We start from the raw sequence: 26,410 nt of genomic DNA, 5'->3' as shown, positions 1-26,410 counted from the left end.
AATGACAAAAAGAACTCTGAAGCATTTTTCCATTAACAAAATATCTTCCCATGTTTGTTAGTCATTAATATTTTAAAGTATACACAGTGCAAAAATAACAACAAAAGTAGATAAAATTTTGCTATGAAACTATATATAAACTAGTGTAGCTTTCCTGAAATAAAACTATTTTTATGTAGATATTACAGTTTGATGTTCGATGAGGTTTTTTAAACAGTGAAGTTGAGCACAGAAGCAAATAAGTTAAGCAATACTAATACTTTAAACAGAATAATTTCCATTTCAATAATCTTATCCTATACATAAGGTAATTTTTTAATTGAAATGGATTTTGTCCTTATCCCTACCTTTGAATGAATCCCTTCCATTTTCGCTTATAACTGAGAAGAGAAAATCAAAGGAAAAATAGAATCAAACAGTAGTAAACAGTCCGAAGTAAATGTTTTCATCTGTAACAAAAATAAAAATAAAAAAGAAGAAAAAAAAAGAATTAATAAACTGTCTGCCACCTCCCTTAAAAAAAAACCCTCTGGTATTTATTATTATTTTATTTTTATAATGTATTGTTCACTCCCTTTACACCAGGGCTTGTGCCAAGCACCAGAAATACCGTGAAGAATAAAATATACTGAGAAGATGACTTCATAGAATTTATAGTCGAGTAAAGGAGATTGTACTCAGATAATTACATGAACACGGAATGCAGATGCGTTCAAGAGTTGTAAAGGGAAAAATCAGGATAAGAGTGCATTGCAGGGAACCATAAGCCAATTTATGAGACCAGGGAGACTTTCCTAAGAAAGGGACATTTAAGAAGAAACCTAAGGTGATCCTAAAGTTGAGATTATCCAGAAGAAAAGAGATTATGTTTCTAGACAGAGAGAAAAGTATGTGCCAGTGCTCTGAGATGGGAGCTTGTCTTGTTTGTGAAAATAAAGTAGGTTAGCAGGGCCCCAGTATAACCAATCATGGAGTATACCATGACAGAAAGGCAGGGCCATGGGGTGCTTGTTATACTTCTGCCTATGACCATAAGCAATTGCACTATTGGATAGAAAACAGCTCACAAAATCTTACATTGACCTGTGAAAGGGAGATGAGGCCAATTTTCTATGGAATTCTGAGCTTATCAATTTGCCTTTGATTCCATAGGAGATTATTTTTTACATAGCGCAATTAACAGGAAACAGTAACTAGAGGCTACAGACCAGCAGACGCCACTAGTTTCAATTAACTATAAATAAGTACCTACCAAGAACATCCAATTTCCCACAACTCTACAGAGACTATCTTGTCAAGGTTATCATGCTGTAGGTCTGATGATTACTTACCTTCTATGACAACTCAGCAGCATTTGTCAGAAATAATCACTTCCTTCTTGGAATGCTTCTCTCGACTCATAACACTTCACCATCCTGGTTTTCTTCCTACCTCAATAGCTACTCTTCCAAGTCTCCTTGATGCTCCCTTTCCTCTGCTCCAACTCTCAATGTTGAAATGCATCTAAAGCTCAACCTTTTCTCTTCTCTATCTACACATTCTTCTACTCAGTCCCATGATGTTAAATGTCCTTATCGCCTAAATCTTTACCTCCAATTCTGATGTCTCACAGTTTCAGACTTACATATACAACATGATGTCTCCACTTCGATGCAGTCTTTACACAGTCATCTCAAATGTAACATGGCCAAAGGGACCTTAATTTCCCCAACGTAGGGTAAGACCTAAAATTTCAAGTGCTGCCTTGACATTTTTTAGCTTTACAGGGCCCGAAAGGCCTATCTGTGAGTTCTCTTGCTGTCACCAGATATGCCCCTACTCAGTAGGAAATGTTCTCTGCCCAGCTAGTTCTTCTGTCAGCTGTTGCATCCTACCCTGTCCTCAACCTAACAGGTTTAATCTCCCGGCCAACCCATACAATTACTCAAGCAAAGCAATCCAATCCTTCTGCAGGAACCAGGGGACATCTCACCCTCCCATTACTAACAAAGCCTGCCTCCCACAGCCCAGTTCACTCAGCTCCTGAGTGCAACATCTCTGTGGCCCTTTACAGCATGCAGTGTGTTGTGGCTGGATGATCTCATCTGTCCAGTGTCAGGGGTTGTGTGCTTGAACATCTCCTACAATTTTGGGCACGAGACTCCTCCTTCACCAATGGGATGAATAGGAAGTGGTCATAACACCCCAAAACTAATTTTTCCTCTGATCTGCATCTTAATACATGGTGCTATCATTCAATAAGCTGTTTAAGCAGATAAATTCTCTTTCTTATCTTTCTCTCTTACCCACATCTAATCAGTCTGAAAGCCTTTTCAACTCTGCCTCAAAAACATAATCCCAAACTATCTGCTTCTCTCCATCTGCATTACCTTCTATGTTTACCTAATGTTATCTCTCATCAGAATCGCTACAGGGACACCCTAGCTGAATTCTCAGCCTTTACTTTTACCGTGAACAATTCACTGTTTACATAAAAGACATTTTTAAAAACCCTAGTAGTTTTCCATTACGCTTAAGATATGAATTCTTTCCCTAGCTTATAAAGTCTTAAATCATTTAATTCTGCCTGCCTCCTTAACTTATCTTGCCTTATGCTTCACATCACCCACTCATTTCAAGCACATTCAACTTCTTGTTTCCCTGGAACAGGATAAACTGATTCTCGTCTTTGGCTTTTTACACTAGCTGTGTTTTCTGCCTGAAAAGGGGCTTCTTCTTATCTTGTTATGGCTAGTTAATTATTATCATTCAGATCTCAGTTAAAACAAGAGCTCCTCTTAGCTATATGTCCTTATCTATATCATATCACCTTTTAATCTTCTTCATACATTTATTGCCATCTGTTATCTGTTTACTTACTTACTCATTTACTTGATATTTTTGCCCTCTACCAGGCTGGAAACTGGGGAGAGTCAATGCCTTGATTGGCTTATTCACCACTGCAATCTCAGTATCTACAGCCATGATAGACACATAATGGGAAAATAATATATAATGGCTAAAAGAACAAATGAATGAATTAAACAAAGTAATGCAATAATTAAAGCATAAATGTATGATTTATACAGGCCATTATTCAAATCCCATTAGCTATTTTGTGGAGATATTAGGAATTAAACTAGATATAATGAGTTTTAAATTTCTAAACATCTTCTAGAATATACTACCTACATAATAATATAAACTACTATCAAACCGTTCAGTTGGCTTCTCAAAAAAATCAGGAGACAACACAGAAGAGAAAAGTAAAATTAGAATCATAAACTCCAATTCACTCAGATCACTTAATTGCTAGACATTTAAAAAAAAAGATTGAACAGAAATTGCATAACTTCCTTTTCAGCATCTAGTTCAAAATCTATTTGTTAAATAATAGCAAAAAAATCTATAAATAAGAAGCATTTAAGAGATAAAGTCTTCACAATTTATTTGACTAAGTTGTAATCTTATTGGCTATTTTAAAGCATATCTCTCAAACTAGGCTTAAGGCTCACTACAAGTGTGTAGAAATATATGAAAGTCATAGTACCATTTCTCATGTCAAGGTGCTTGGAATCACAGTAAAGCAACTTAATATGCAATTTTAAAAAGCTGAAACAGAATTTAACTTGCCTTACACTTTTGAGCTGTTATACAAATGCTATACATTTTACATTTTTGGAAAATAGTAGTCTCTGACAGTTACTTATATTTCTGTGTGGTCAGTGATAATATACCCTTTGTCATTTCTAATCGTGTTTATTTGGATTTTAACTCTTTTCTTTTTTATTAGTCTAGCTAGTGGCCTATTTTATTATTTTTTTCAAACACCAACTCCTGAATTGATCTTTTGAATGGTTTTTCGCATCTCAATCTCCTTCAGTTCAGCTCTGATTTTGGTTATTTCTTGTCTCCTGCTAACTTTGGGATTGGTTTGCTCTTGGTTCTCTAGTTCTTTTATTTGTGATGTTAGGTTGTTAAATTGAGATCTTTCTAACTTTCAGGTGTGGGCATTTAGTGCTACAAATTTCCCTCTTACCACTGTCTTAGCTGTGTCCCAGAGATTCTGGTATGTTTTATCTTTGCTCTCATTAGTTTCAGGGAACTTCTTAATTTCTGCCTTAATTTCATTATTTATCCAAAAGTCATTCAGGAGCAGGTTTTTAATTTCCATGTAATTGTATGGTTTTGAGCAATTTTCTTAGTCTTGATTTCTAATATTATTGCACTGTGGTCCAAAAGAATGGTTGGTATATTAGTTCTTTTTTATTTGCTGAGGATTGTTCTATGTCCGGTTGTGTGGTCAGTTTTAGAGTATGTGCCATGTGGTGATGAATATATATTGATGAATGAAGAATGTATATTCTGTTGTTTTGGAGTGGAGAGTTTTATAGGTGTCTATCAGGTCCATTTGATCCAGTGCTGAGTTAAGGTCCTGAATGTCTTTCTTAATTTTCTGCCTTGATGATCTGTCTAGTCAGTGGGGTGTTGAAGTCTCCCACTAGTATTGCGTGGGAGTCTAAGTCTCTTTGAAGGTCTCTAAGAAATTGCTTTATGAATCTGGATGTTCCTATGTTGGGTGCACATATATTTAGGATAGTTAGATCTTCCTGTTGAATTGAACCCTTTACCATTATGTAATGCCCTTTTGTATCCTTTTTGATCTCCGTTGGCTTAAAGCCTGTTTTTTCTGAAATTAGGATTGTGACCCCTGCTTTTTTCTGTTTTCCATTTGTTTGGAGATTTTCCTTCATCTCTTTATTTTAAGCCTATGGGTGTCATTGCATGTGATATGGGTCTTTGGAAGACAGCATACAATTGGGTATTGGTTTTTTATCCAGCTTGCTACTCTGTGCCTTTTAATTGTGGCATTTAGCCCATTTACATCAATAACATGTGTCTAATAAACTTTTGTTAACAAGAAGATAATTTTATTATGAAACATGATTTTCTCCATGGACTTGTGTATAACACTTAAACAAAACATTTATCAGAAATAGGTATTGAGCATTTTTCTCCAAAATTATTCCCCTCTACACTATCCCCAGTGTATAACATATATGACAATAGAAAGTGCTTGATGATTTTAGGTTATAAGAGTATGTCAAGTCCAACTTTTCATCAAAAATAAAATTCAACATTGGACTCAAGACTTTAACATTTAAAAGTAACTGCTTTGAACTTCCTTTTCTGTGTGAGATTTGAAATTTTTACGTTAGTTTAATGCTATATAGTACTCCACTGTATGTGTATGCCATACTTTTATCTATGGTTGATGGGAATTGAGGTGTTTTTAATGTGGACTATTACCAACAGTGATGCTATGAAATAGTCTTATACTAGGTTTTAGATGCATAGGTCATAGAGTTGTAGGAAATATGCATGTTCAGCTTTAGTAGGTATTGCCAGTTTTCAAAAGTGGTTGCAATAATTTACACTTCCACTAACACCATATGAAATTCCAATGGCTCCACATCTTCAATTACCTTTGTATTGCTGTAATTTTCTATGTTAGTCATCTTATCAGATGTGTAAAAAATTACATTGTTGTTTAAATTTGTGTTTTACGGATGATCAAAGCTAAGCACCTTTTAAAGTTGCTCACCTTTTAAAACAAGTATTGCAGCTTAAGGTGGATCACCTTTTAAAACACTTATTGTACAAGGTTACTCACTTTTTAAAACACTTACTACACCAATGGCATTTGATGATCAAAGTTGAGCACCTTTTAAATATTTATTGGCCATTTGGAGCTATTCTTTTGTGAGCACTTAACATTTTTGCTCATTTTTTTAAAATTGGATTACTTGTTTCTTCTAATTGATATGTAGAATATTTATATATATATTTTTTAAGTATGAATGCTTTATCAGTTATATACATTTAAGTACAGTCTTCCACTATGTCACCTGAATTTTCTGACATTTGAGTGATATCTTTTGATGAACAATAGTTCTCAATTTTAATGTACTACAATTTACCAATCTTTTCCTTTATGGTTAGTACAGTGTCCTCCAAATAAACAATTGCCTACCCAAAACCCATGAGGATATTCTTCTTCGATTTCTTTTAGAAGTCATTGTTTTACTTTTGACATGTAGATCTACATTCTGTACAAAATAATCTCTGTGTATAATGTGAGATAGGTATCAAAATTCATTTTTCGCACATATTTAATTGCTCGAACATAATTTATTTAAAAGACCAGCTTTTCTCCCACTGAATTGAAGTGGCATTTTGTTTTAAATCAGGTGGCAGTATGAAGATGTGCAGGTGTTTTTCTGGATGCTATTTTATTACATTGGTCTGTTTGTTTGTGTTTCATTATCACAATGTCTTGATTACTGTAACTGTATAGTAAAGTACTAATGTGTTAGTGAAACTCTTCCAACTCTTCTTTTACCTTGTAAAGACTGTCTTGGCTATTCTGAGTTCTACAAAGTTTTGAATTAGCTTTGCATTCTCAACAAGAAAATCTGATCAACTTTGAATGAGATTGCATTGAATGTTAAGAATAAATTTGAGCAAAGTTGACATCTGAACAATATTGAGTTTTTAATTCACAACCACTATATATATGTCCATTTACTTAGGTTTTCTATTCTCCCCAATAATGACTGATATGTTTTCTGTGTAGAAGTAATTAAATTATTCATAATACTCCATTTCAGATGCTATATTGATGATATGAATTTTTAATTTTATCCTATCTCCTCTGGTATATAGAAACACAATTGATATGTGTATGTTCATCTTGAATCTTGATGACTTGCTTCTTCACTCATATGTTCTGAAAATATGTCCATAGATTCTTTAGGGTATTCTACAAACAGCATCAGTCATCTGCAAATTGTGACAATTTCATTTCTTCCTTTCCAATTCTTTAACATTTCATTTTTCTCTTGCTTTTTTTCTTTCTCCATGTCTTATTTATTTATCTTAAAATATCTAATTGGCAAATAAAGATTGTATATATTGAAGTTGTACAACATGATGATTTCATATACATATACATTATGCACTGATTGTCCCAATCAAATTAATGCATCCATCAGTACTCATGTTGTACAAGAGATCCCTAAAACTTAATTATCTTATAATGAAAAGCTTGTACCTTTAATAAACTTCTCCCCTTTTTCCCCACTTGCCAGGCCCAGACAACTACCATGCCACTCTCTCCTTCTACAAGTCAGACTTTCAGAGATTCCAAGTATAAGTGAAATCATTCAAAATTTGCCTTTCTATGCCTGGCTAATTTCACTTAACACAGTGTCTTGCAGGTTCATCTATATTGTCACAAATAGCAGAATTTTCTTCCTTTTTATGGCTGAATAATATCCCATGGTATATACCACATTTTCTTTATCCATACATTCAATGATTAACACTTTGATTGTTTCCATATATTAGCTATTGTAGATAGGGCTGTAAGAAACATGAGGGTGTAGATATATCTTCCAGATACTGATTTAATTTATTTTAAATATAAACAGAGAAGCGGGATTTCTAAATCATATAGTAGTTCTATTTTTAATTTTTTAAGGAACCTCCATACTGCTTTCCATAATAGCTGTACTAATTTGCACTCCCACTCAAATATATGAAGCTTCCCTTTTCTCCACACCTTTGCCAACAGTTGTTATCTCCTGACATTTTTATATTAGCCATCCAACAGGTGTAAGATGATATCTAATTGTATTTCTCATTTTAATTTTTCTGATGATTAATTATGTTGAGCATCTTTTTGTATACCTGTTGGCCATTTGTATGCTTTGGAAAAATGTCTGTTCATTTATCCTATGCTGATTTTTTATAAGGTTGTTTGTTTTCTTGAGTTGTGTGAGTTCCTTATACATTTTGGAGATTAATCCCTTATAAGATACATGGTTTGCAAATATTTTCTCCCATTCTATAAGTTGCCTTTTTATTTTATTGTTTTCTTTGTCATGCAGAAGCTTGTTATTTTGATGTAGTCTCACTAGTTTACTTTTGCTTTTGATAACTGTATTTTGGGTATTATATTAAAAGAATCATTAATAAGACCAATATCAGAAGACTTTTTTCCCATATTCAGAAGTTTTTTGGTTTCAGGTCTTATATTTAGATCTTTTATCTATTTTGAGTTTATTTTTATATATGCTATAAGATAAAGGCTCAATTTTATTATTTTGCATGTTGATAATTCAGATTTTTTCTGTGTCCTTTATTTAAGAGAGTTTCCTTTCTTTGTTGTGGACTTTTGGCACCCTTGTTAAAGATTAGTAGACCATATATGTATGGGGTTATTTCTGAGCTGCCCTTTCTGTTCCATTAGTTTATGCATCTGCTTTTAAGCCAGAACGATACTGTTTTGATTACTATAGCTTAGTAATATAGTTTGAAATTTGGGAGTGTAATGCCTCCAGCTTTGCTCTTCTTTTACAAGATTGCTTTGGCTATTTGGAATCTTTTGTGGTTCCATGTGGATTTAAGGATTGTATTTCTATTTCTATGAAAAATGCCATTGGAATATTGATAAGAATTGTATTGATTTGTAGATCACCTTGGGTAATGTGGACATTTTAATAATATTAACTATTCTTATTCATGAAGATTAAATATATTTCCATTGATTTGTGTCTTCTTCAATTTCTTGTATCAATATCTTATAGCTTTTAGTGTACAGACCTTTCAGCTCCTTCACCAAATTTACTTTTAAGTATTTTATTCTTTTTCATGTGTTTGTAAATGAGATCATTTTCTTAACTTCTTTTTCAAACGGTTCTTTGTTAGTGTATAGCTATGCAACTGATTTTTTATATTAATTTTGTATCCTGAATATCAAAACCAGATTAAGATGCTGCAATAAAAGAAATTACAGGCCAAAATCCCTAATGAACATAAATGTGAAAGACTCTCAACAAAATATTATCAAAGCAAATTCAACAGCATACTTAAATGATCATACACCATGATTAAGTGGTATGGAAGGATGGTTCAGCATCACAAATAAATGTGGTAAACCAATTGACAGAATGAAAGACAAAAAACATATGATCATCTCAATAAATGCAGAAAAAAATTATTTGACAAACTTCAACATTATTTTATGATTTAAAAAAACTCTCAATAAATTAGGTACAGAAGGAATGGGCCACAAAATAATAAATGCCATTTTTGACAAGCCCTCGGCTAATATCATACTCAATGAAGAAAAGCTGAAAGCTTTTCCTCTAAGATCAAGAACAAAACAAGGGTTCCCACTCTCACCATTTCTATTCAGCACAATGCTGAAGGACCTGCCTAGAGCAATTAGACAAGAAAAAGAAACAAAAGGTGACCAAATTGGAAAGGAAGAATTTAAATTGCCCTGTTTGCAGATGACATAATCTTATATACAGAAAATCCTAAAAGCTCCACCTAAAAAACCTTTTAGAATAAACATTTTTTTTTACTATTGTTTACTAAGAATTCTAGCAAATGCTCAATAGATCTACAGTACGTACAATATACAAAATATGTGTTAATTGCTTGTTTATGTTACCAATAAAGCTCTAGTCAACAGTAGGCTATTAGCGATTATGTTTTTGGGGAGCCAAAAGTCATATATCAATTTTTAACTGTGCAAGGGGTTGGTACCCCAACCTCCACATTGTTCAAGAGTCAACTATAATGATAGTGAATTATTGTTTTGCTCCCATTCCAGAAGAGAGGGTTATAATCATCATTGAACATACTGTACAGGACCCTTGCAATTACATTTCACCCACTAAGTTAATTGTCCATTAGCTTGTAATATATATGGTTATCATCAGTTCTTTTAATAGTTAGCCTAAAAATTACAATATTCATCCTTGACTTATTAATGTAGTATTTCTAGAGAACACAGAGATCTTATCTTAATTTCATTTACCCCAAAGCTGAATTTGGTGATGAAACCAGGCACTTCTGATGGCTGAGGAAGAGCAAAATTTCAACTTGACAATCACAGATGACTGCTGAAGCAGATACAACCACTGAGGCAAAAATCTGATTGCAAGGAACCTGAACTCCCTGACTTGAACACCTGCAAAGGACAGGGATTGGGGCCCTTAGGTACACTACTCTGCACCCAGGAGTTACAAATCACTAACACTCCGAACTGTGACTTTTCTGGTGCCCCATTCAGGTGTTTTATATGATGTATGTGGTTTTTATTTGCTCTGTGGGCTTGCACAAGCCACCCTAAGACCTTCATGGTAAAATTTCAATCCTGTCTCAAATTGACAGTTTAAACCCTTAATAAAGCCTTATATTTTAAAGCACACATACACACACATACACATACATGTCAGGCCTCTGAACCCAAGCCAAGCCATCGCATCCCCTGTGACTTGCACGTATACGCCCAGATGGCCTGAAGTAACTGAAGAATCACAAAAGAAGTGAAAACGCCCTGCCCCGCCTTAACAGATGACATTCCACCATTGTGATTTGTTCCTGCCCCACCTTAGCTGAGTGATTAACCCTGTGAATTTCCTTCTCCTGGCTCAGAAGCTCCCCCACTGAGCACCTTGTGACCCCCGCCCCTGCCCACCAGAGAACAACCCCCTTTGACTGTAATTTTCCATTACCTTCCCAAATCCTATAAAATGGCCCCACCCCTATCTCCCTTTGCTGACTCTCTTTTCAGACTCAGCCCACCTGCACCCAGGTGAAATAGACAGCCATGTTGCTCACACAAATCCTGTTTGCTGGTCTCTTCACACAGACTCGAGTGAAATTTGGTGCCATGACTAGGATCGGGGGACCTCCCTTGGGAGATCAATCCCCTGTCCTCCTGCACTTTGCTCCGTGAGAAAGATCCACCTACAACCTCAGGTCCTCAGACCAACCAGCCCAAGAAACATCTCACCAATTTCAAATCCGGTAAGCGGCCTCTTTTTACTCTTTTCTCCAGCTTCCCTCACTGTCCCTCAACCTCTTTCTCCTTTCAATCTTGGTGCCACACTTCAATCTCTCCCTTCTCTTAATTTCAATTCCTTTCATTTTCTGGTAGAGACAAAGGAGACATGTTTTATCCATGGACCCAAAACTCCAGTGCTGGTCACGGACTGGGAAGGCAGCCTTCCCTTGGTGTTTAATCACTGCAGGGACGCCTCTCTGATTATTCACCCACGTTTCAAAGGTGTCAGACCACGCAGGGACGCCTGCCTTGGTCCTTCACCCTTAGCGGCAAGTCCCGCTTTTCTGGGGAAGGGGCAAGTACCCCAACCCCTTCTCTCCATGTCTCTACCCCTTCTCTGCTTTTCTGGGGGAGGGGCAAGTACCCCTCAACCCCTTCTCCTTCACCCTTAGCGGCAAGTCCTGCTTTTCTAGGAGGCAAGAACCCCTAATCCCTTATTTCCACACCCTGACCTCTTATCTCTGTGCCCCAATCCCTTATTTCCACACCCCAACCTCTTATCTCTGTGCCCCAATCCCTTATTTCTGTGCCCCGACCCCTCTTCCCACTTTTCTGGAGGGTAAGAACCCCCGAACCCCTTCCCTCCATGTCTCTATGCTCTCTTTTCTCTGGGTTTGCCTCCTTCACTATGGGCAACCTTCCACCTTCCATTCCTCCTTCTTCTCCCTTAGCCTATATTCTTAAGAATTTAAAACCTCTTCAACTCTCACCTGACCTAAAATCTAAGCGCCTTATTTTCTTCTGCAATGCCGCTTGACCCCAATACAAACTCAACAGTAGTTCCAAATAGCCAGAAAATGGCACTTCCAATTTCTCCATCCTACAAGATCTAAATAATTCTTATCGTAAAATGGGCAAATGGTCTGAGGTGCCTGATGTCCAGGCATTCTTTCACACAACAGTATCTTCTTAGTCTCTGTGCCCAGTGCAACTTGTCCCAAATCGTCCTTCTTTCCCTCCCGCCTGTCCCCTCAGTCCCAACCCCAAGCATCACTGAGTCTTTCTAATCTTCCTTTTCTACAGACCCATCTGACCTCTCCCCTCCTTGCCAGGCCAAGCTACATCCCAATTCTTCCTCAGCCTCCGCTCCTCCACCCTGCAATCTTTTTATCGTCTCCCCTCCTCACACCTGGTCCGGCTTACAGTTTCATTCTGTGACTAGCCTTCCCCCACCTGCCCAGCAATTTACTCTTAAAAAAGTGGCTGGAGCCAAAGGCATAGTCAAGGTTAATACTCCTTTTTCTTTATGCCAAATCAGAAGCGTTTAGGCTCTTTTTCATCAAATATAAAAACCCAGACCAGTTCATGGCTCATTCGGCAGCAACCCTGAGACGCTTCACAGCCCTAGACCCTAAAAGGTCAAAAGGCCATCTTATTCTCAATATACATTTTATTACCCAATCTGCTCTTGACATTAAATAAAACCCCAAAAATTGGAATCTGGCCCTCAAACCCCACAACAGGACTTAATTAACCTCACCTTCAAGGTGTACAATAATAAAAAAAAGTTGCAATTCCTTGCCTCCACTGTGAGACAAACCCCAGCCACATCTCCAGCACACAAGAACTTCCAAACCCCTGAACCGCAGCAGTCAGGCATTCCTCCAGAACCTCCTCCCCCAGGAGCTTGCTACAAGTGCCAGAAATCTGACCACCAGGCCAAGGACTGCCGGCAGCCCAGGATTCCTCCTAAGCCACGTCCCATCTGTGTGGGACCCCACTGAAAATCGGACTGTTCAACTCACCTGGCAGCCACTCCCAGAGCCCCTGGAAATCTGGCCCAAGGCTGACTGACTCCTTCCCAGATCTTATCAGCTTAGCGGCTGAAGACTGACACTGCCCGATCGCCTCGGAAGCCCCCTAGACCATCACGGACACCGAGCTTCAGGTAACTCTCACAGTGGAAGGTAAGCCCGTCCCCTTCTTAATCAATATGGAGGCTACCCACTCCACATTACCTTCTTTTCAAGGGCCTGTTTGCCTTGCCTCCATAACTGTTGTGGGTATTGACAGCCAGGCTTCTAAACCTCTTAAAACTCCCCAACTCTGGTGCCAACTTAGACAATACTCTTTTAAGCATTCCTTTTTAGTTATCCCCACCTGCCCAGTTCCCTTATTAGGCTGAGACACTAACTAAATTATCTGCTTCCCTGACTATTCCTGGACTACAGCTACATCTCATTGCCTCCCTTCTTCCCAATCCAAAGCCTCCTCTGCGTCCTCCTCTTGTATCTCCCCAACTTAACCCACAAGTATAAGATACCTCTACTCCCTCCTTGGTGACCGATCATGTACCCCTTACCATCTCATTAAAACCTAATCACCCTTACCCCACTCAATGCCAATATCCCATCCCGCAGCACGCTTTAAAAAGATTAAAGCCTGTTATCACTGGCCTGCTACAGCATGGCCTTTTAAAGCCTATAAACTCTCCTTACAATTCCCCCATTTTACCTGTCCTAAAACCAGACAAGCCTTACAAGTTAGTTCAGGATCTATGCCTTATCAACCAAATTGTTTTGCCTATCCACCCCATGGTGCCAAACCCATATACTCTCCTATCCTCAATCCCTGCCTCTACAACCCATTATTCTGTTCTAGATCTCAAACATGCTTTCTTAACTATTCCTTTGCACCCTTAATCCCAGCCTCTCTTCGCTTTCACTTGGACTGACCCTGACACCCAGCAAGCTCAGCAAATTACCTAGGCTGTACTGCCGCAAAGCTTCACAGACAGCCCCCATTACTTCAATCAAGCCCAAATTTCTTCCTCATCTGTTACCTATCTTGGCATAATTCTCATAAAAACACACGTGCTCTCCCTGCCAATCGTGTCCGACTGATCTCTCAAACCCCAGCACCTTTTACAAAACAACAACTCCTTTCCTTCCTAGGCATAGTTAGTGCAGTCAGAATTCTTACACAAGAGCCAGGACCGCACCCTGTAGCCTTTCTGTCCAAACAACTTGACCTTACTGTTTTAGCCTAGCCCTCATGTCTGCGTGCAGCGGCTGCGCTGCTTTAATACTGTTAGAGGCCCTAAAAATCACAAACTATGCTCAACTCACTCTCTACATTTCTCGTAACTTCCAAAATCTATTTTCTTCCTCATACCTGACGCATATACTTTCTGCTCCCTGGTTCCTTCAGCTGTACTCACTCTTTAAGTCCCACAATTACCACTGTTCCTGGCCCGGACTTCAATAAGGCCTCTCACATTATTCCTGATACCACACCTGACCCCCATGATTGTATCTCTCTGATCCACCTGATATTCACCATTTCCCCATATTTCCTTCTTTCCTGTTCCTCACCCTGATCATGCTTGATTTATTTTGAGACGGAGTCTCGCTCTGTCGCCCAGGCTGGAGTGCAGTGGCGCGATCTCGGCTCACTGCAAGCTCCGCCTCCCGGGTTCACGCCATTCTCCTGCCTCAGCCTCCCGAGTAGCTGGGACTACAGGCGCCCGCTACCACGCCCGGCTAATTTTTTGTATTTTTAGTAGAGATGGGGTTTCACCGTGTTAGCCAGGATGGTCTCGATCTCCTGACCCCGTGATCCGCCCGCCTCGGCCTCCCAAAGTGCTGGGATTACAGGCGTGAGCCACCGCGCCCGGCCCATGCTTGATTTATTGATGGCAGTTCCACCAGGCCTAATCGCCACACACAAGCAAAGGCAGGCTATGCTGTAGTACAAGCCACTAGCCTGCCTCTCAGAACCTCTCATTTCCTTTCCATCCTGGAAATCTATCCTCAAGGAAATAACTTCTCAGTGTTTCATCTGCTATTCTACTACTCCTCAGGGAATATTCAGGCCCCCTCCCTTCCCTACACATCAAGCTTGAGGATTTGCCCCCACCCAGGACTGGCAAATTAGCTTTACTCAACATGCCCGAGTCAGGAAACTAAAATACCTCTCAGGCTAAATAGACACTTTCACTGAATAAGTAAAGGCTTTTCCTACAGGGTCTGAGAAGGCCACCGCAGTCATTTCTTCCCTTCTGTCAGACATAATTCCTCAGTTTAGCCTTCCCACCTCTATATAGTCTGATAACAGACCAGCCTTTATTAGTCAAATCAGCCAAGCAGTTTTTCAGGCCCTTAGTATTCAGTGAGACCTTTATATCCTTTACGGTCCTCCGTCTTCAAGAAAAGCAGAACGGACTAAAGGTCTTTTAAAAACACACCTCACCAAGCTCAGCCACCAACTTAGAAAGGACTGGACAATACTTTTACCACTTTCGCTTCTCAGAATTCAGGCCTGTCCTCAGAATGTTACAGGATACAGCCCATTTAAGCTCCTGTATAGACGCTCCTTTTTATTAGGCCCCAGTCTCATTCGACACCAGACCAACTTAGACTGTGCCCCAAAAAAACTTGTCATCCCTACTATCTTCTGTCTAGTCATACTCCTATTCACCGTTCTCAACTACTCATACATGCCCTGCTCTTGTTTACACTGCCGGTTTACACTGTTTCTCCAAGCCATCACAGCTGATATCTTCTGGTGCTATCCCCAAACTGCCACTCTAAACTCTTGAAGTAAATAAATAATCTTTGCTGGCAAGGCTATGCTGAACCTCCTTAGGCACTCTCTAATCAGATATCCTAGGTCCTCCCAATTCTTAGACCTTTTATACCTGTTTTTCTCCTTCTCTTATTCCATTTAGTTTTTCAATTCATACAAAACCGTATCCAGGCCATCACTAATCATTCTATATGACAAATCTTTCTTCTAACAACCCCACAATATCACCCCTTACCACAAAATCTTCCTTCAGCTTAATCTCTCCCACTCTAGGTTCCCACAGCGCCCCTAATGCTGCTTGAAGCAGCCCTGAGAAACATTGCCCATTCTCTCTCCATACCACCCCCAAAAGTTTTCGCCGCCCCAACACTTCAACACTATTTTGTTTTATTTTTCTTATTAATATAAGGAGGCAGGAATGTCAGGCCTCTGAGCCCAAGCCAAGCCATCGCATCCCCTGTGACTTGCACGTATACGCCCAGATGGCCTGAAGTAACTGAAGAATCACAAAAGAAGTGAAAACGCCCTGCCCCGCCTTAACAGATGACATTCCACCATTGTGATTTGTTCCTGCCCCACCTTAGCTGAGTGATTAACCCTGCGAATTTCCTTCTCCTGGCCCTGCCCACCAGAGAAAAACCCCCTTTGACTGTAATTTTCCATTACCTTCCCAAATCCTATAAAACGGCCCCACCCCTATCTCCCTTTGCTGACTCTCTTTTCCGACTCAGCCCACCTGCACCCAGGTGAAATAGACAGCCATGTTGCTCACACAAATCCTGTTTGCTGGTCTCTTCACATGGACTCGAGTGAAAATACACACACACACACACACACACAAATGGACATTTACCCCACTCCTGCTTTTGTGCTATTGTGGTCATGCATGGTATTTCTTTTTTGCTGTTGTTTTTCTTGTTGTTTTCACTGTCATACAGGTATTTATGATGAAAACAGAATCAGAGTCTGACCTTCCTGACTTGAAGTACAAGGTTTTTGGGGTTTTTCATTCGTGTTTTATGTGTTTTTTAAAAAATTATTTGTGTTTTTTTAATCGACAAATAAAAACTGTATACACATATGCTTCCTGATTTATAATGGGGATACATCCCAAGAAACCTACTGTAAGTTGAAAATAATGTAAGTCAAAAATGCACTTAGTAAACCTAGCTTACCAAACATCATAGCTTAACCTAGCCTAGGTTAAACATTCGTGGGACACTTACATTAGTCTACAGTTAGGCAAAATCATCTAATACATAGCCTACTTTCTAATAAAGTTATTAGAAAGGATTTTTATTCAAAAATCAAAATATGGTTTCTACTTAATGTTTATTGCTTTCACATCATCGTAAAGTGGAAAAATATAGGTCAAGCCATCGTAAGTCAAGGAATGTTGGTATATCGTAATGGTGTACATGATATTTTGAAATATGTATACTTTAATAGCTATAGTGAGCTAATTAACATATGAAATGCCTCACATTCTTATCATTTATTTGTGGTGAGTAGATATAAAATCTACTCTTAGCAATTTTTAAGTATGCAATACACTATTGGAAGGGTCTCCGGCTAAGTTAGTTTTCTTTCTGAACGGACATTTCTCACTAACAAGTGCAGAAATTCCCTGTGAACAGGGGAAGCAGTAATGCTGACAACAAAACTCAGATGTAAATTTAGAATAAAAAAGGGCTCATGGTTGACTGCTTTGGGCTATACTTCCATAATCTCTCAAAAAAAAGTAAGGTATTGTCCTCTGGAGTATTTTGATGGAAAATTTTAGGAAGACTTGATAATCTGTATAAGTTGTAGGCTTGAGATCCTAAAAGATCTGTATCTAAATTCATGTATTCTACAGAAGTTTACTTAATTACTCCAGGTTTATTTTTCCTTACTTGTGAGGTAAATGTTGTAATACACATCTACCTCACAAAGGTGTTGTGAGAATTCAATGATATGTTATTTATAAAGAAAGTATTGATTACCTTCCTTCTGTCCCAGTGATAGATCACAACAAGAGATTATGAAGAGGGCATGGCCGCCATGTCATTCTGGAGAGAGACAGAGTAAAACAAAGAAGGTGATGGGTAAAGCACAGTCGCCTGCTATATATTGTCTATTTTTGGTTTTTCACTTACCTTTTATATTTACGCCTTTTATGTACAACAGGATTATAAGCAGCTTGGGTCCAGTGAATGTTCTATTTCATTTTGCTATCCTTCAATGCACTTAGCTTAGAGGAAATAATCAGAGCTTATTATTGATTAATTAATTAATAGATGAATGGTGAACAGATGATTATCATCCCAAGAAATGGGATTTTTTTAATTCTGGGCAACTAAAAAAGTTTTTAACTACAGAGAAATATTGACATGGGCAACAACTTCGTCATACAGCAAAAAGTCCTTTTTTTTTTTTTTTTTTTTTTTTCTTTTTGGAGACAGAGTCTTGCTCTGTAACCCAGGCTGGAGTGGAGGGCAGTGGTGTGATCTCGGCTCACTTCAACCTCCACCTCTTAGGTTCAAGTGATTCTCCTGCCTCAGCCTCCCGAGTAGCTGGGACTACAGGCATGCACCACCACGCCCAGCTATTTTTTGTATTTTTAGTAGAAACGGGATTTCACCATGTTAGCCAGGCTGGTCACGAACTCTTGACCTCAGGCAATCCGCCTACCTCGGCCTCCCAGTGTGCTGGGATTACAGGCATAAGCCACCATGCCCAGCCCAAAAAGTCATTTTATTTATTTTTTAAAAAGATATTGCCAAGTTTGAGAGGGAAAAATGATTCATTTTACAACTGTGACTAGTACCAGATCACAGATAACATATGTACAAAAAACTTGCCTTTGTGGTAGTAACAGAGGCAGTTGGAAGAAAGCAAGCAGAGAAAACGACCAACTGTTGAAGCTTTTATCACAACTTTGTTCAAACATGCACTAGAACAATTTGGAATGGTATTAATTTTCAACTTAAACCTGTAATGTAATATCTCAAGAATTGTTACAGAAAGACTGAATAAATATATATGAGAAAGAGCTCTATAATTTAATTATATTATATATTAGAGAAAGAGCTCTATATTCCACTATAACATGTGATTTAGGCATACCTCTCTCCTAGAAGAAAATGCAATGCAAGAGGCAAATTCATGATTTCTTTTTCAGTGGGTTGGGTGGGCTAGCTTACACTAACTTTCAAAAACTCAGCTTATGACCAAAATTCTGCAAAGAAGTTTTATGACTCAGGATGTGTGTGTTAATGTGCTTATTTTAACAGCAGCCTCTCTACGAGTCTCCTAACTTAACCTCATGGGAAAACACTTCCTACCACTAACAGCATCTACTTGATTACTGATACTTTGATCATGGAGTTTGGGCATGCCACTTGATAGAAACTTGAAGAGCAATTATATTTTTCAAAAAGAGCTTTGAATAATGTTAAGATAGATTGTAACATGACTATCAATTCTTCCCTTCCCATCAAAGGAGAGAGTCCATTTATCCAGCCTTTGAATCTTGATTATTCATGTGACTTGCTTCACCCAATGTAACATTAATAAGCACAACACAAGCAGAGGCTTGCCAAGAACTTGGTTTGTTTCTAATGCTTAGAAGAAGAATGGTGTATGCCATATTTCTGCATTTAGAACTCACGTGGAGACATGTGTGCCCAATTGCTCCTCTTTCATCTCAGGCAATAACCAGACACGGGACTGAGGCCATCCATGACCAGCCAGCCCTAGCCAACACACAACACACAAGCTGATCACAGATGCATGAGTAAGCCTAACTGAGACCAGCCAAGACCAGCCTAGAATAGAACTGCTCAGCAGCAATAAAAACTAAATAAATTGTTACCTTAAGCTACTTTTAGAGCTATTTGGAAGTGTATTTTTGTGCAGCTAACATTTACTAGCAGATAAAATGGTGATTATTTATCTCTGTTTTATTGATGTTTTAAGGAAATTGTTTCTATTAAAAGGAAATATCTGGTCTTTGTCACGTTAAATCAGGTTTAGCCTGAAGTTGTCTCCTTAAATTTGCGGCACAACTCCCACCCTGCAATACTTCAAATTGTTTCACCTTTTTTGACAGAACCAAGGTATATCTTAAATGTACTTGATTGATGTCTCATGTCTCCCTAAAATGTATAAAACCAAACTGTGCTCTGACTACCTTGGGTACATGTTCTGAGGGTCTCCTGAAGGCTGTGTCACAGGCCATGGTCTTTCATATTTGGCTCAAAACAAATCTCTTCAAATATTTTATGTAGTTTGACTCTTTTCCTCAATAGATCTCATCATTTAACCAGTTAAGTATTTTGAGTTAGTTTGGGATTAAACACGAGAGTTTTGACAGGGAGCTGAAACAATAGTAGTTTCATCAAAAGTTGATTCTTGGTGCATGTAATTTTCTATTACAATGAACACAGATAATAATGATGCATATGTCTTTACCTAGATTAGAGAAAGGAAGAGAAAAAATAAAAATTTTGGAAATGAAATAAAAAGATATTGATCTCACTGATGTTTCTGAATCTAAGACTGAATTCAATTATTAGTTGTATTTACTGCTTATTAGATTTACTAAGAAAGTTCTTTAAGGTACTTACAGCCCTAAAATTATTTGCAATATTCAATAGCAAGGGACTTAAATACAGTCCTGATTACTCCATCACAAAATGCCAAAAACAATTAGGACCTTAAAGGAACTACCCAAATAGGTTTAAGATATCACTCAGGCCATAAAAATGTTTCTAAAATTCACATCACAAAATAGCCAAATGACATATCAGAAACAAAAGCAAAAAAGTCATCCTAATTCAAGGCAATTACTTTAGCAACTCAAAATAAAATGTTAAAAGTGACCAAAAAACAAATGCAAAATATTTTAATGACTTTAAATGGCTGTATAATTTCCTCATCACTTGGCAGAGTTAAGATGGCATTTAACCTAAGTTCACATCATTAAAAAAAACACTGCACCATGATGCTTTTCTTAATATGCATTCTCAAATTAGCATACAGAGAAAAATGAAACTATAATAGAGATGTAAATTTAATCCCTATTTAGGTCACTAGACATTTATTAGCCCTACCACAGGTTAATTACTTGCATTTGCATCTGTTTCTAAATGCTAATTATCTGACCTCAGAACACTCACTTATGGGCTTCATTTATTGTAAAACAAATCCCTATGATTTGATCGTAGAGTAACTTTTAATGTCTAACTTTACGTAGTATATTACAGTTTTCAAAACATTTTTATAAAAAGTATTTTGTTTATTTACAGTAACTATATATCATAGATATTAATGTGTATATTTTGCATTTAAGCAAGTTGGAGTTCGTAAGGTTGAATTACTTGAAATGTACAAATAGATAGTAGTGAATATTTAAAATACATTTTTAAAAATATGACCCAGAAAAATAGGTGGCATTTAAGAAATATAAGCATGGTATCTATCTTACATGTATATTAGGAGTGGACAGTTTTCTAAGATTAGAAGCAAACAGTTGTCAAGCAAGAGTTCTGATTTTTGTAAGTCTTGTGGGAAAGAAAGATAATAGAGGGTTTCATTGCAAAGATATAAAACTACTCTAGATAATTTAAGCAAAAACTAATCTAATAAATTGGGTTTTCCAAATTATTGAAACACCTTGAGAACTAGTGCCTGGGTAGGCCTGGAGAAATGACTCCAGGAACAGCATTACAGAACTCACCTGCCCAGTGGTAACAGTGCCCAGATTGCTCTTCTCCATTATCCAGCCAGAGTTCCAGATCAGCCTGAATACTTCACCTCTGGGAAGACTTTGCAGAACCTCCAGATTTATGCCACCTCTATAACCTGTGTAATATTATTACAATGCATATTATGTTCTATTTCACTTACAGTCAGCCCTCCTTATCTGTGGGTTCCACATACATGGATTCAACCCACAGTAAAATGAAAATATTTGGGGAAAAAATTAATGTTTGAGTCTGTATTGAACATGTAGACTTTTTCTTGTCACTGTTCCCTAAACAATACAGTATAACAACTATTTACATAGTATTTACATTACATTGGGCATTATAAGTAATTAAAGATGATTTAAGTATATGGAAAGATGTATATAGGTTATATGCAAGTACTGTGCCATTTTATATAAAGCACTTGAACATCACAGATTTTGGTATCAATGAGGGGTGCTGAAACCAATTGCCCATGGATACCAAGGGACAGCTATATTTGTTTCAATGTGTACCTCTCCTTCTAAACTCAGTTCTTAAGCATATAGTATCTTTATAGCTATACACCTAGTGTCTATCAGACCCTAAACTATGGTAGGCCCTCAATACATTTTATTGTTATAGGTAGATAGATAGGCATGAGTAGGGCAGGAGAGGGCTCTCCCTCCACCCACTAGAAATGTCAAGTGATGTTTTAAAAATTGTCACACTGCCTCTCAGAAAATGATAATTCAGCAACCGGGGAGAGGCAATCTTCTGATGGTCCACACCTGTTAACATTAAAGTGTTATTAAAGGCAGACCCCAGAAAGAAGAAACTTACTGGGCATGCACATTAAGAGATAAAAACGGCAAAATATTATCTTCCACGTACCCACAACTGGAAAAAAGGAAGAAAGCTTCAGGTGGGCATATGTACTCTTCCTAAACACACTGCGCATGCTCACTTCCCAAGTGTAGAGAGGGCTCTGCACATACGGGAAGAATCTTGGGAAAGAGGTGAACCTATAAAAGGCCAAGAATCATGGTTGAACGGGACATTTGACCTTCTCTCTTAAACCTTCATGTGCCCGCTTGGGTCTCTTCCAACTGCACCTTCCTTTCTTTCCTGTTCTAAGGCCTTTTTAAATAAACTTCCACTCATGCTCTGAAACTTGCCTCAGTCTTGTTTTCTGCTTCATGTCCCTCAGTCAAATTCTTTCTTTTGATTAGACAAGGGCTAACGTTGCTTGCAGACGTATACAGATTTCCTACTGGTAACTTGGGGTAACTTAGATCTCTGCCACTACTAACAGTATTAAATCTTTATTTCATATCAGTGATAATTTTAAGCATTTTACATGAATTAACTTATTTAATACTCATAATTTCCCTGTGAAAGAGGTCTATAAGGAAAATGGCTGTTCTTCAGTCAGGAGTAGGCCAAGGTAGACATCCAGTACAGTATGACACAGCAGGTTTGGAGCCCAGGAACACAACCCCATGCATTACCTAGTGCCCTTATGTGCCTGCCACTGTAATCCCCACATTGCCTAGACACTCACATAACTGGAAGGGACAATGTTCCTGGTTTTTGCAAATCCAGCAAGCCCCCTGGTGGCTCTACCCGTTAGCATTAACCATCCCTGGAGCAGGTGTCATAACTGTAGAAATGTAAGTTACGGCCCTTGCAGAGCACAATGCTCAAGCCTTGAATAACACCTGAGTTGCCTTCGTTCTATTAACAGATGAGGTTGATCAAACCAGGAAGGTGGTACTGCAGACCCGTATGGCCCTAGACATATTAACTGCTGCCCAAGGTGGCACCTTTGCTCTTTTGGGACCACATGTTGTACCTTCATCCCTGACAATCAACAAAACATAACAGCAGCTTTTCAAGGAAATCAAAGCAGTTGAGAGCCTTACTCATGAATCCCTACAGATATGGTGGGTCTCTGGGCTCTGGCCCATGCTGGATCCTAATAATAATGGGCAGCATAGCGGGAATATTAGTCATGGGTGTTGCTTCCTGTATTGCTGCTGTGGCCTCTGGGTCCAGGGTTCTGCCCTGCGGGCATGTTTCCCCACTACGAGAACTCCCTCAGCGTAGGGGGTGGAGTGTAAGAAAATGGCTGTGCTTCAGTCAGGAGTGGGCTGAGGAAGACATCTGTTACAATATGACACAGCAGGTTTGGAGCACAGGTGCACAACCCTGTGCATTATGTAACCATTTAATGTAACCTGTTTGAGCTCTTACCTGGCTTTGAGCTACTATTGCCTGTGAATAATATAACTGCACTGCTGACTCTGTAGGAGAGAGAGAATAAAGCCATGTCCCAACTTTCTACAATCCCTCAAGAGTTCTTTCGGCTACCTGCCACCCATCCCCCAATTCCTCTCAGACCCCAGCTCAGGTTAGAACCTGACAAGGTTTAATTTGAATATAGGCAGTCTGGATCCAGAGTTCACATGCTAACCATCGAGGTACCTTTCCTCATTGTAAAGATAATGTCTCCCAAAGATCACACCTTTAGAAGGTTAGAGGAAAAGCAATAACAAAAATGAATGGAATAACACTACATAAGAAGACTGAAGCTCCAAAGATTCAATCAAGCTGTAGAGATTAAGCTAACTTAATGGAACTTTACAGGAAAGATTTAAGGGCCACATATTGATGCAAATAGTCATCTATCACAGATGATTACTTTTTTACAATCACACACAGAAAAAGCTAGAGCCTTTTTTTAAAGGCTTTAAATGTGACACTCAAAATAATTCAGATATGACAGGTCATGATTTAACGTGCCTTTTGAGCTCACCGCTCCCTGATATAAAGCTTAATTAAACAAAGTGCGTTTTTGTTTTCGTTTTGTTTTGTTTTGCCTTTTTTATGATTTTTATTTTAAGTTTGGGGTACATGTGCGGATTTGTTATGTAGGTAAACTTGTGTTATGGAAGGTTGTTGCAGGTTTGTGAGTGGAGCTTTGGAGAAGCATTGCTAGAAAATGCAGTATTTCAGGAAGATAAGAAAAAAGGGCTATTGTCTTTTTTAAACAGTTAAATATTTTTAAATAAATGTTGGGTATTAAGAGGACTGAAGAATAAAAGCAATAAGAGAGTAATCAATTCTCTCTTTCTCCATTTAAAATGTGATTTCAGTGAGAAATTCCTAAAAAGATAAGCAGCATGACAAAGTAGACAAAGGGAAGATGCCAGACAACCTGGAAATTGGATAATGGAGACCCAGGGAGGGTATAAAAGAGAAACTACTTTGTAATAATTTATATTGATTATTCCTTTCAATACATTTTGTGGAGTAGTTCAATATTCCCATAATCCATTCTTTGTCACCTGAAGGAAAGGTGAATGAGATAACTCAGAAGTTCCATAACAAGGCAGTGGCAGGTTTGAGACTATTGCTTTGTGTTTCTTAATTTACCAGCCTTTTGTGTGTATGATGAGGATTCCTGCCCTCTTAGCCACTAGTAAAAAAAAAAGAGATAAAAAGTATCAAGGTTTTTTTTTTACTATCAAGTTTTCTTTTTTAACTTGGCCATCTCTGTCACCAAATACATTCTTACACAGATATAGCCTTAAAATTTGTTCATAGTACAACGCTATCCATAATATTTGTGTTGAATACAACACATGTATATACAAGCAAGAAACTAACATGAATAACAAGTGATGAGCTAAAGATTCATTCTCAATTAGCCTTTTGTTTTTATAAAGGGTGTGTGGCTGTTTTTCATGTCAGTGATCGTTGGTGTGAAACCAATATAGAGTCAGGAGAACATACTCATACTAACCATACATAATTTAGGACTAGATGATGCTTTTTCAACTTCATTGTGTATAAAATAGATTTAATTATGTTGAAGATGATGTACAGAAATGAGTTACTTAGTTACTGAATGAACTAGCCAAAATTTCAGCATTCATATCTCATCAACTGTTGCTATTTATCATTCAAACCTTTAGTAACTCTCAGGAATCTAAACTTTACTGACTTATGTGAGAAATGCACAAGCCACAGAAGTATTCACAAATTTAGAAATCTACTAAGCTCTCAGAATATGTATTTGCAAGATAAGGTGAACTTTTATCCCCTGGGACAAACCTGTGTTACACTGATTGACTCAGCATTATAATTAGTAGTGCCCTTTCACTATTGATATGCTCTTTTTTAGATGATGGATTAAATGGCTTTCTGGGTCATTGATTACAAGATTCTATCTTATAACCATATTTTAATATTAAATATTTATCAAGATGTTCATGTACTATATCAGCAAAAAATTACTAAATGTATATAAGGTGGTTTTGACCTTGCCACTCAATTATTTACTAAAAGACTAAGATGCTCTCTCAAGTAAATACCTCACTTTGGTAAAGTTCCATTACTAAAACTCTCAAGTATCTGAACTTTTCATTATGCTTCCCTATACTTCTTTTTCAATCCAGTTTGTCAGTGTCTGTTCACAGCCTAATAGAGCAGTTCTCACAGTATTAGGGGTCATCAACACTCTGTCAGTGTGTACACGACTATTTTTAAAATAAACTAAAATGCTGTTTGTCTTTTTCACTCTTATTCTCTAATGAGTGTCTGGTACAGTTTTCCAGAGGTTACATGATGTGTGATGATATCATCACTCTGATAGCTAATGGAAAGTATGATTGTATATTCTGTAATGTTCCAGGAGTTTCTGAGGTTTAGGTTTAGGTTATAAAAGGGGGCATGTTCAGAGATTAACTCAATTTTTTCTCAGTACTTCTATTGTGTTTTTACTAAGTGCCTTTTCTTATATTTGCCATAATCTGTATAAACTTATTGTCATACAATAAATCAATATTTTAAAATCCCAATGATTTCTTTATGCCTACACAAAAACAAATAGTAATCTTGTTTTTCAAAAATGTTTGTAAATTTGGTGAAAGTTTTCTATATTTTAATTTTTATGTGGAGCTGTTATTATCTTAGCATTTTATCATATGTAATTCCAAAATTTAAAATGCATATTTATTTTTTTTCCATCAATTTTATTTTAAGCTCCGGGGTACATGTGCAGGATGTGCAGTTTTGTTACACTACACAGGTAAACATGTGCCATAGTGATTTGCTGCAAGGATCAACCCATCACCTAGGTATTAAGCCCAGCATCCATTATCTATTCTTCCTGATGGTCTCTCTCCCTCCACCACCAGCCCCCAACAGGTCCCAGTATGTGTTGTTCCCTGCCATGTGTCCCATATGTTCTCATCATTCAGCT

The 26,410-nt window shown here is 37.8% G+C and overlaps 1 long non-coding RNA gene across 1 annotated transcript in view; it reads right to left on the bottom strand.

The window, feature by feature from the left end:
• The window catches only part of LOC134730279 (uncharacterized), a 75,293-nt gene extending 54,018 nt beyond the window's left edge, over nt 1-21,275 (bottom strand). Inside the window, exons 1-2 of the long non-coding RNA XR_010111989.1 lie at nt 21,153-21,275; nt 17,416-17,481 (exon numbers count right to left, since the gene is read on the bottom strand). This is a non-coding gene — a long non-coding RNA (uncharacterized LOC134730279). The remainder of the gene's footprint in view (nt 1-17,415; nt 17,482-21,152) is intronic.
• Between the last annotated feature and the right edge of the window lie 5,135 nt (nt 21,276-26,410).

This window comes from Pan paniscus, chromosome 3 (assembly GCF_029289425.2).
Source record: "Pan paniscus chromosome 3, NHGRI_mPanPan1-v2.0_pri, whole genome shotgun sequence".
NCBI classification, from domain to species: Eukaryota; Metazoa; Chordata; class Mammalia; order Primates; family Hominidae; genus Pan; species Pan paniscus.
The sequence above is the reverse complement of the archived record's forward strand: the minus strand, read 5'-3'. Positions and strand labels throughout refer to the sequence as shown.